Source organism: Mustela nivalis, assembly GCF_964662115.1.
Source record: "Mustela nivalis genome assembly, chromosome: 3".
NCBI lineage: Eukaryota > Metazoa > Chordata > Mammalia > Carnivora > Mustelidae > Mustela > Mustela nivalis.
The window spans coordinates 104,105,893-104,117,802 of record NC_139022.1 but is presented as its reverse complement, the minus strand read 5'-3'; the positions used below and the strand labels follow the sequence as shown (position 1 = coordinate 104,117,802).

Here is an 11,910-nt window from a genome sequence, read left to right as displayed (position 1 = left end):
CCCATAGTCTACTTTTTAACTTTTTTAACTTCCTGGAGACCAGTGGCTTCTTTCCCCTGTGGCATCCTTTTTATTAGGGGTCAGGTTCCTTGGTCATATTTCTAGCTGTGCTTACTTGCTCTTTACTCCTTGCCCTACAAATCCTGAACAATATGTCTGAAAGCCTACTTGGGGCCTATGAGATTGTTTGATGCTTTTGGAATATGATTCTATCATTAAGCCTATGCCTCCATTCTAGACAGGCCTGATACCATCTCCTGCTTTTCCTAATACCCTTCATTCTTTGTTGCAGTTTCTTGTTCATGTTAGAAAATGGCATCTGCCTCCCTGCTGAGACTTTTCCCCTTCTTCTCAAACCTCAGGTCCATGTGCTCAACCCAGCTTACTGGATGGCATCAGAATGCAGCAGAGGTTTCCAAAGACTTGGCTGTCCTCCTACCTGAATCAGGCAGACATGCTCTGAGCTCAGAGTCAGGTCATAAGAGGCAGTATAGACTGAGAGCAACAGAGCCCTTGGGCTCCCCCAAGAGTAGAGCCTGATCTCCTTAGGGTGAATTGGCTGAAGAAGGCTCCATGGGATAAAAGTGCCGTTTGCTTCAGAGACCTTGTCGTCCAAATATGAAATAGTCAAGTCTGCAGGACACAGGCCTCTGACCTGGATCCATCAGACCATGCAAGGCCACCCAGCTCGTCCACGGACATAGGCATATCCATCGTCACTGCTAGTAGGGGTCTGGGCAGGGGCCATCCTCCAAAGACTGCCCTGATCACCACAGAGCTGAGGGATCTCATGGTGCTGATTAAAGCCCACATGAGGTGACACTTTCTCATCATGCTCTTCCAAAAAGGCTCTCTGTGTAGGGAAAGAGGTTGCATGAGCCACAGCCACTTTGTGTAAGATGAGCATAAGGACTGACACCATGATGTCTGCCAGAGAGGACCTTCTGTCTTGCTTCACCACCTCCTCTCCTGTATGCTGCTCCCCTTAACCCACTCATTTTAAGCTAGCACTTAATAACTGTGACTTGAATTCTTGAATTATCTCTTGATTATAAGGCCCTAGGGATGATGAACAATAGGGAGTAGCCATCCTCTGGTGTTTATATGCTTCCTCCCAAACCCGGACTTTAGAGAAAGGATTGTGAGGGAAAAGACAGGCCCGAAAGGCCCATCTGGTCTCTCAGTTCACTCCTGGGCAGAACAAGCCACTCCTCAGTCCAGCTGACTGTCCTTCTAACCTGAATGCTTTCTAGGGTCATACAGAGGCTTTTCATTATGAGCAAATGTATCAGTCCTCTCCTTTATGCCTTGGTATTTTATGGTCTTCAAATAAGCTTTCCCTATCCTTAGATAATAAACATATTCTCTTGTATTTCTTTTATAGTTGTGTCTCTATGTTAGTCCTTTAATCCATCTGGAATTTGTCTTCATATATGGTGTGAGATAGGAATCTAATTTTTTTTTCCAGAGGGTCACATGCTGCCCGGAATTATATAGGCCATCCTCTCCCCAGTGACTTGAAATACTACTCTTATCATATTCAAAATTCCCATGATTACATGTGGCTGTTTCTGGATTCTCTGTTCCACTGCACTGAGCTTTTTCCATATTCCTTGGACCAGTAGCACACCATTTCAGTTGTAATTTTTGAGTATTTTTTTTCTTTTCTTTTTTTTAATTTTAAATTCAGTAAGCCAACAGAGTATGTTTTGATATAGTCTATTCTTCCCCTTTGTTTTTCCCCCCCCAAATTGTTTTATTATTTGTACATATTTTATCCTTCTAGATGTACTTTGTAATCAACTTATCAAGTTTCATTTAACAAGTCCTATTAGGAATTGTTGGGATTTTATTTTATCATATAAATTAAGTTGGAGAGAGTTGGTATCTTTATAAGATTGAGTCTTCTCATCCAGAAACAGAATGTCTCAGCTATGTTCTTAAAGTCCTCTGGGGGAGACATTCTTTCTCCTGCTGACTCCTGTGGTCCCCTCAGCATCCCTTAGCCGGTGCCTTGAGCCACCAGATCCTTTTACTGCCATGTCCAATGATCCTAGCTTATTCACTCCCTCTTCCCACTCAGATATGAGTGAAGCAGTGAACATTTGCTTTTGCTCAGGCATTCCAAGCTTTATCTTTCTAGGACTCAAAAGAACTCCAGGGGGATTGTCCTATCTCCTTTACTCCCTGCCTTTACATCCCATTCCCAGAATCTCCCTTCTCGTCTTGCTCCCTCGGGAACTGCTATGCTGCTAATCCAGAGGAAGACAGCTTGATGTTTCCTTTGGTCGGACTTCCCTGGGAATCTGGTTGGCCTGAAACACAACCTCTCATTCTGACCTCTCTTTTCATACTGTTGCATGTAATTTCTAAGCTTTATCCTGACAAGATGGATGGAAGGAGAGGAAAACTCATAGGGTATTTGAGGGAATACAAGTATCTTCCTATGCCAGATACCCACACTAAAGGCAAGAATTTATGACCCCAAATCTGCCAGCAGGTACCAACATGTGGCTCTGCACATCAGCCTGGACCCCACAGAGCATCTAGGAATTCCTGGCCACTTTTGGTCCCTGATTTCTGTCCTGTGCACCAGCCTAAAGGGGCAGGCTGCTAGGTGAGACTGACCGTCAAAAGCCTAGGGGTGAAGCAAGAAGGCCCTTCTGCCCGAATCCCTTTCAGGGACAGTGGTACCCAGCAGTTGTTGTTGCCACTATGAAAGAAAAGCCAAAGGAGCCAGAACTAAGGTTGTGTAGGCCTTCAGGCCCGGGACGGGGGGTGGCTGGAAAGTAGGAAAAGAGCAGCCCAACATGGGGTCCAGGGTTAAGACTTGCCTGAAGGGCAGGTACAATAGCAACATAAAGACATTGGCAGTTCGCCCATGTACTGAGTACTGAGAAAGGCCATAGGGCCCCGATTCCAGACACACTTTGCCCAGCCATGCTCCTCTCTTGTTTCTATGTCTGCTTGGCTCTCTCTGCATCACCTCCTCCTACTTCCTGAAGGAGAGGTCAGGTCAGCCCCAGTTACCATGAAAATATCCTCTGTTGCCTTGACAGATCTTCATTTGCTGCTTAACCCTGGTATGATAAGATTTCAGGGTAAGGACTGCAGAATTTGTCACAGTGTTTGGAAAGTTGCTCTAACATGAGGACTATTACAGAAAATGATTCCTAGACATTTGTATTTCAAAGGACAGAATGAGCCACTCCAGCACAGTGAACCAATTTCAGGGACAGGAAATCTGACACAGTGGCTGAAAAAGTTCTGGTAACACGAACAGCTACAGTGTCTGATGCCTTGAGATCTTTCTTTCAAATGCAATATGCTGCAAAGACTTTCCCTTCACCATCCCTCACCCTACCCTCCAAGTTGCTCAAGGCCCAGCAAGCCACCCAGTTTTAGATGTCTAATTCTGAAATCAAAGTCCCAGGCAGGGAGAGGGATTGTCACAAGTAATTGCAATATCCCACAAGAATTTTTTTGGAGTTAAAAGGAGCCAAACCTGGGCCTTCTCCAAAGCTTGCAAGTCTGAGCTTTTGAGAACCCCATTTGATCTGTTCCAGTGTGTTGAGTGTAGATGTTTGTCTTGTACCTGCTTGGCAGTTCTAGGGGACCCTGTAGAACTCCTGTGGCCCACCATGGTGATGGGTGTGGCTCCCCCTAGTAGAGGACAGCATGGGGATCAGCTTGAATGAACCACAGGCCCAATGTTTGGCCCTAACCTTCAGAGCCATGCTAGTGCTAGAAACACAAGCCAGGAGAGGAGGAAGGACATGGGCCCTGAGGGTCGAGGGCTCACATGTGGCTGCAGGGAGGGACTGGGAGGGGAGATGAGGAGAGGGGGGAGGACAGGAGGGGGGAGGGCAGGAGAGGGGGGAGAGCACACTGTTCCTTTCTTCCTCCAAAGCTCACAAACTCTCTGCACCCTTGCCCTTGCCCCTACCTTATGTCCTTTTATCCTACATGTTCACATCATGGCATTATTTTGAAATGATACTCTCTCTTTTTCCATATAAAGCATAGCCACCTTCAAAGTAACAGCTTAAGGCTCAAACACAGTAGCTACCCTGACCGTATCTCAAGATAGCCCAGTGGTACTGGGGGATACAGTTGGCTGTTAACCAGATACAATCATCGTCGTCATCATCATCATCATCATCATCATCAAATAGTCACCACATCCTAAGCCCTTACTTTGTGCACAGCAACCCCTGCCCCCAGACTGACATTGCTATTTCCCTATTTGACAACGTCGAGTCCAGGCCTGGTGAGGTTAAGTGGCCTGCCCTAGGTTGGTCAGAATGGGAGCCAGGCCTCCAGAGAATCTGGGACATTGCCATGGCTCATTTTCTGCAGGAAGGAGCAGAAGGAAGCGGAGCCCAGTGAGGTGACTGCCAGTCCCACCAGTCCCAAACTGCCAGGTACTAATGGAAGGGGAGTTCACAGCATGTCTTTCCTGAGCCCCAGGTTTCCTGCAGCCTACCAGGACCCCTGGGACGTGATGCCTCGGGGATGGAGATGGAGAGGGAGAGGAGCAGGGAGGGCTGGACAGCTCTGTCTGGGCTCCCAAGAGAATGCTCAGTCACCGTGGGCCTGCCTCCCTCCTCCCTGTTCTCCAGGATGTCAGGGGTGAGGCTTTCTCTGAGAAGTAGGTTACTCCTCATTCCCACCACGCTGGCTCTAGCTTCAAAGAACACAAAAGAAAGCCAGAGCAGGCCAAGGTAGATCTCTGCTTGGAGGCCAACTGTCCCTCAGCCCAATTTCTTTTCAGCACAGCCTAATATCTCTTTGTCCCCACTGCTGATTTACATGGCAGGTTTATTTAATTAGCCAGAGATGAGTCAAAGTGCAGCTTGTCCTCACAGTTAATTAATATTTACTGAGCCACCACACAGTGAGTGACGCCAAGGCTGGACTGTGTCCTCTATATCAGCTCAGGGAACAGACTTCAACCCCTTGTGCCTGGCTAGGATTGGAAACCGGAACCAAAGAGTAGGGACCATGGGCCTTGGAGCTACTAAGAGGAACAAATGAGGTCATGCACCTACTGTGCCTACCACAATGCGTGGCATGTGGTAAGGACTTAGAAATTGATCACTGTGATTGTGAATGTCAAAAAGGAGTGGCAGGGCAAGGGGGCTGAGAGACCATGTTCCGTAATGGGACCTATTGCAGCAGAGGTGGAGGAAGTAATGGTAGCAAACGCCATGGGACGGGCCCACCTTCAGGCGCACTCATGTCAGCATCCATGAGGAAATTAGGCATGCTTCTCCCTGTTTTCCATCAGGCTTCCTGGTGGAAGAGGGAGAAAGTGGAGGGTCGTTGGCCCTGGAGGAACTCAAGCAGAGCATGAGTAAATGGAAGCTTTCCTTTAGCTGTGGTTTGACCACAAAGGGAAGGAAACCTGGCCTGGGCAAGGGAGCACTGGCAAAGAAGCATCTGCATGGTCCCTGCTAGGCCAGGACCCTTCCCCTCCTCAGCCCAGTTCTGCACACACCCCAGAACCCTACCCCACTCTTAGAAGACTTCTTACCCTGGTCCTTCTTCCAAATGGTGCTTCCTTGGGCCCTCTCCTGTGGAGTGACCTGCCAAAGCCCTCACAGTGGCACGATTTGGTGATGGTGCTTGCCCTCTCCCTCCTCCTGGGCTCCCACATCTGAGGGGCATCATAGAGCCTGCCCTACCTGACTTCAGGGCTGTGGGGGAGTCCCGTTACCCAGAGCCCTCTTTGTGGTTACTGGCTCTGAACAGCCAGCGCCTTACTCTCCTGGCTCATCACCTGACAGCCTCAGTCTTCCCCATAGAAGTCCCAAAGTAGCCAGTGCCCGAATGTCCAGGCTCTTCAATCTCTTCTGCCAGGTTGACCCCATGGCCTCCTGAGAGCCTATCTCAGAGCTAGGTTGAGAGGCCACCATGAAACAGCCAGGATCCCAGGTACAGACAGGCCTTTGTGGAAGCCAAGGCTAAGTGGTAAGTCACACTACTGAGACAAGACCCAATGGTCTGTCTGTCTCCAACTGCCAGAAAGATGGTTTTTCTAAGTTAAAAATGAGACAGTATAACCGCAGCCCTAAGACCTGGGCAGATTTGGGTTGGAGGTCAAAGCAAGGCCTGCAAGTTTCATTTTGGGTTCACCACATCTTCTGTACAAAACCTGAGACTGGGCAGAAGGGGTCTTCCCAATTACCTTAGATGAATTCAGTAAGAAAGTGGAATGGGAAAAAGGGGAGAATCCACACACAGCAGCCTGATTGTCTAGGACAGCCTGCTTTAGTGGGTTGGAGGTTCTAGGGCCCCTGCGCCCTCTGCTGGCCGTTCAGACAGGCTCTTGCCCTTGGGCTTCCTCCTCCCCAAGGAAGCAGCCTGCTGCTCCTCCCAGCGCTACCCCACCGACCTGCTTCCCCTCACTCTTTTTCTTTTTCTTTCTTTCTTTTTTTTTTTTTTTTTTTTTTTTTTGGCCTTTGGACCTAGCTGTGTCTCTCCCTTCCATAATCTAGGCTTCCTCCTTCCCGACAAACACCTCCACATCTAACCCAAGCTTTTGGGGGGGGGGGTGCAGAGAGTAGTGTATGGCCCAACTGCCTTGCTTTCCTATCTGCACGCATGCCCCTCAGAACTGCAGGTGGCAACCTTCCTCACTCAGCCACCACCTCAGAGCAAGACTTTGCTATTGCTTCCAAGAGGGGGAGTCCAGCTTCCAGCTCTTCCTTCTCCCTCTGTCTTTCCCATTGCAGAAGCCAACCTCTAAGGGCCTCTGGAATTGGCCACCCCAACTCTCCCACACCAGTCCTCCACTCTAGATTGGACCAGGACTGTCTGTCCTCTCTCTTCCTCCCTCTCTCTCCTTCCAAATCCGGCCCATTCAGCAAATTCTCATGGCTGCAGTGCTCACACTCGCCTATCCCCACCACACCCTCCCCTGAGCTCCTGCGGCCAGGCCACTTGCTGTGCCAATAGTCTCCTGAGTATCTTTGACTTCTGAGATTGGAAGTACCTAGAGGGCAAGGACTTTAATCTCCCACGAAACTTAGGTCAGTGCTAGGCTCCCAAGGGGCACTGGGGGCCACGTGGAATGCTGATCTTTCTGATAACCTCCTAGCATCGCCTCAGAGCTCTCCATCTGCGGAAAGGTCTGAGTGTGGTAGGTCCTGGTGTGGCTAAGTCCACCAAGGTTACTGCCATGGACAGGTCACTGCAGAAGGAGAGGAGATGTGGGGAGCTTTCCCAAAATGACTAAGAACCAGAGAGTGGCTTTTAGTTTCCAGAGAGACTGGGTGAGGGGAGGGGGGAACCAGTAGGGGATGAGGTCCGTGGGAGTCCATCATCATGCTGGTGGAGAAGCCCACGCGGAATATCGAGGACGTGGATCAAGGGGGAAACCCCCAAACCTCATAGATGCCGTGTTTCCCATCTTTCCTCCATTCCTCCAATTGCAGCTTGCCTCCGGATTCGCAGCCCCGCGACAGATTCTTGCGGGACCTCGGGCGGCGCCCAGTGCTGCTGTGGACAGCTCATTCCGCGGCGGTGGCAGCGGCGGCGCCGGGCGAGTCCCCGGCGCCGCCAGGGGGCGAGTAGGGTGCCCGCCGGCTCTCGGAGCGCCGGGCGCGCGGGCGCTGCCCTCCGGGAGGCCAGGCCGGGAAAGGCGTGCCCGCCAGGACCGCCTCTACAGCCGCCGCTGCCGCAGCCTGCCCCGGCCGCTACGTCCAGCCCCGCCCTCTGGCCCGTTCGGCCGCTCTGGGGGCCCCAGGGCTGGACCGGGCGCAGCCGCTGGGCGCCCTCACAGGTGGCGGGGCAGCCAGCGCGCCCGACTCGGCGCGCCACCGGGCTTTGCCGGGCAGACACCCCGCGCTCCCTTCCCGCCCCTCCGCCGCGCTCTTGGCAGCCCAGGCTCTGCTCTCGCGGCCGCCCGGGTTGCCTGGCCGGTGACTGAGTAGGCCGCACCCTGGGCACAGCAAATGGAGGACGCTGGCATTTGAGAGGGGAACGAGGGAGGACGCAGCTCGGCTCCCAGCGTTCTCCCGGGCCCTCCGAAGCGGCCGCGGGCAGTGCGCTGGCGGGTCTCTGCGCCCTGGGGTTCTGGCCGCCCGGGTGCCGGGTGAGGGACCTAGCGCGAGGCCGGCGGGCGTGCACGCTGCGCACTTGCACCTGTTGGAGAGGGCCTCAACCTGCGCCGCCGGAGCGGACCTCCCAGATAGACGCCACCCCGGCTGCGGTCACCTCCCGAAGCGGCCTCATTTGGCTTTAGGAAAACAAAACCAAAAAGTGGGTTTATAGTTGCACACGTCGACTCCTCTATGGGACAGCCAGTGAAGACCATATTTTGGTAAGTCTGTGGGCTGCAGCTTGAGACCCTCCCCCCTCCACGAGTCAGGAATAAGACCTGCCTCCTCCCGACCCCCCACACACGACCTGGACCTTGGCACTGCTGGGGATCTTTAGTCTTTTTTTTCCCCCCTAAAGATTTTAATCTCTGCTCCCGGTGTGGGGACCGAACTGACAACCCTAAGATCAAGAGTTGTATGCACCACAGATTGAGGAACCAGGCGCCCCTGGGTCTTTCCTCTGGATGAGATGCTGTTTACATAGAAAAGGAGCCCATTCTCTGGGACCCAAGTCAGGCTTTATCAGAACATGTCAGGCCCGCCAGAGTTGGCAAATGTGTGTGTGTTTGTGTGTATCCTCTTGGTGTCCACTCACTAGCCTGCATCCATTTTGGGTAAATATTTTTATCACTGAATGAAAGAAAGTCAAGTTTATGTTTCATTTCAAAGGAAGTCTTTGAAGCAGTACCTCCTATTTGTTTATTTATTTAGGAGGGGGAAGGGCAGAGGGAGAGAGAGTATCAGGCTGACTCTACAGAGGGCTGGAGACCAGAAATGGTGGGGAAGAGTCTGTAGCTTAAAGGACTGAGCCACTCAGGTATCCCTGAAATAGTACCTCTCTACTTGCCTGCTAGTCAGTCACTCACATTTTGGTTCAGTTTGGTTTGATGTGGAGCTTTCTGCAACCCTCAAAGTAGGAATAAAAGATTAAGTGATGTCCCAATCGGCACATAAACTCTGGTTTCAAATCTTGCCATTGAGCCCTGATTTCCACAGCAGGAGTGCCAGGCTGTGCCTGTCAGTCTGTATTCTGATTCTTGTTGGTCAGCCATCCTAATAGTACCACCTCCTAAACTCACAGTCCATAGGGGAGACAGACTATCAAGTAGAGAATTACAATCCATGATCAAGAGAATCACAGGCTCCTTTAAACACATGTAAAGAGGGTCAGGAGGAATTCTAAGGGCAGCAAGAGGTGCCAGAATGGGACATAGACCTGGCAGAATCAGGTATGGTACTCACCTTCCTCCCAAAACATGACCCCAGAGCTTCTAGAAGGCTCTTCCCTATACCCTGACCTTTACCCGCACACCCGGGGAACCTCCCAGCCCTTGCACACAGCTCAGTCTCTGAGGATGCCAGGCACCTTTCCTTGGCCACGTGGGGTCCCACATGGCCACTGACTCAAGTTTCCAGGCCAGTAGGTGGGGCTCCAGGATGTGGGGCTGCTGGGTCCCAGCCTCCTGAGCTCCATCTGAGGAGCTGGGTTTGGGGCATTTAATAAAAGAACCCCACGTTCCACTCCACATTCTGGGCTGCGTTGGGGTGGGACAGGCTACCATGCCTCGGGGTCAGGACTGCACTGCCCAGAGAGCCAGGGTGCCCCCCTGGGAACTCCACTACCACAACAAAGAGGCCAGAGGCAGCCCCTTTGTGGCTCGTCCCACCTCCAAACTGGCTCAAAGAAGGCTGAGGATCCCTCTGCCCCCACTGAATGGCAGTGGGGATCCTAGTGCCACCCATGGCTGGTGGCTGGGGGATGGATGCTGTCCACTGTGGGGAGCTTGACTTGGGCCTCAGCCTTAAGGGACACCTATGTGGCCAGGGCCACCAGCCAACCTACATCCTTGGGCATAGCCTCTCTCTCATCCTCCTTGGTCTCCTCAGGGGAGCTTGACTGCGAATGCCAGGGTCCCTCAGCTGACACCCACATGCCACAGGGACAGGCTAGCCAGCAGCAACCTCTAGTACCTGAGGGGGGCCTAGACCCTCAGGCTGTTGTGTCCTCTGCATTTTGCTTCCTTTTGTCTTTACAGATGTGGATGAGCCCAATGTGTGTGTCTTCGGGGGCCGGTGTAACCCCATGTGCTGCTGCTTGTTGTGAGGCCAAAGCCTGGGACCACGGGGGTACTTGATGTCCCTGCTTTTCTTCATGGCACAGGCCATTAGGGAAGCGGGTCTCTCAGCCTCCACTCTGCCAGCTGCTCCAAATTCACAGTGGCTACAAAGCTAAGGCCTCCCAGTAGAGGGCAAGGGGCCCCTTGTGCTGCTGGTGTCATTGTCCACGACTCATCACCATGGCAAGAGAAGCTGGAGACTCCCTGTTACAAAGGCAGAAGTGTGGCACCAAGCAAAGGTGGTATCCCTGTGATCATTTTTCTGGCCAGGCCTGCATCCCAGCCCACTCTCGAGCCACCACAGTGCCCTGTGGCCTTCAGACCAGGGCCCCTGGCTCATGGTGGCGGAGCTGCCCAGCTGAGCATTTTATAGAAGAGTTTCCCACATGCAGAAAATGCACCAAGGCCTCCGTGAGCTTTTGAACACAGAAGAGGTAAAGACAACAGCAGGACCACCAGGAGCTCCCAGCAAGGGGTGGGTACAGAAAAGGAGAGTGCCCCTGCTTTAGAGCCTGGTGGGCCCTCTCCACTCACTTCAGGTAACTGAGCTCGTCTTCAGGGTATTATAAATGTTCAACAGTTTCTGACTCTCTTAGGTTGGACAACATTAAAGTCTCCTGGGTAGATGCTAGGGACACACATAATAATAATACCACCATTTATTATTCTCTTAATGTGTGCACTCCAAGCTGAATGAATTCTGTGAATTTTCCCATTCAATCCTTACAGCTTTCTAAGAGACATATGCTGTCGTTCTCCCCATTTCACAGCTTAGGAAACTGAGGCTCGGAGAAATGAAGTCACTAACCCCAGGTCTCACTTGGATAGTTAGGATTAAAACAGATGCCTGTTTGTCTCCAGGGTTCGTACCTTCCATCCCTCCTACTACCATCCCCTAAGGCCCTGAGCTGGGGGAGGGAGGGACAGTAGAGAGGAGGCCATGCTGGCGGCCACCCTTGGTCAAGTTCATCCTGCCTCCACACAGGTTGTCTTTCTGGTCTTGGGGACTGTGGCCTGATGGTAGGCAAAGAGGCCTCCAGATATCATGGCAGGGAGGTGGCGGCTCACCCATATTTCTGGTGGCTGAGCTCCCCTGCTGCTTGGGCTAACTGATTCTGCCCCCAACCTTGAGCCCAGATAGTGATTTCCCAGACCCTGGCCCCTCGCCCCTAGCAGGCAGGCAGTCATGAGATTGGGGACTCACCCATAAGGTCAGAGATGCCAAATAAAAGTGGGTGGAGAACCTGCCATGGAACCCACTTGTTTGTCCCTTGTGACCAGGAGCATGCCTGGACTCCCCTGCCATGTGTCCCAGAGCTGCCCTGGCTTCTGCACTGGGGGAAGGTGTGGCCCTATGGAGAGGGTAGGCTGGGCATGAGGGGTACAGAACTGCTCCACTTAAGGTGCTCTCTCCTCCCCAGAAGGGATCATGAACCTTTGGGAAAGAGAATCACCCCTGGTCCAGAGTTGCCACTGGGAGGGAAGGAGCTCTTTCTGGGGATTATTACATTCAGTCCTTAAAGTGACACAAAGAAGGTGCTGGATGATCCATTTTACAGAAGAGGAAAGCTGCGGCAGACCCCCTCAGTGGGCATGTTGCCCTATGGTCCACTCTGCTGCACCACCTCCTCACCCCTTACTAGGACAGTGTGGGGGGTGGGGGTTGAGGGTAAGAGAAAGGGAACCTC

General features: G+C 52.2%; 1 long non-coding RNA gene across 1 annotated transcript; it reads left to right on the top strand.

Moving 5' to 3' along the window:
- The first annotated feature begins 7,591 nt into the window (after positions 1-7,591).
- Positions 7,592-11,481, top strand: LOC309862075. Its single transcript, XR_014310298.1, has 2 exons — positions 7,592-8,326; positions 10,142-11,481. It is a non-coding gene; the product is annotated as an uncharacterized lncRNA (long non-coding RNA).
- Positions 11,482-11,910: the final 429 nt, after the last annotated feature.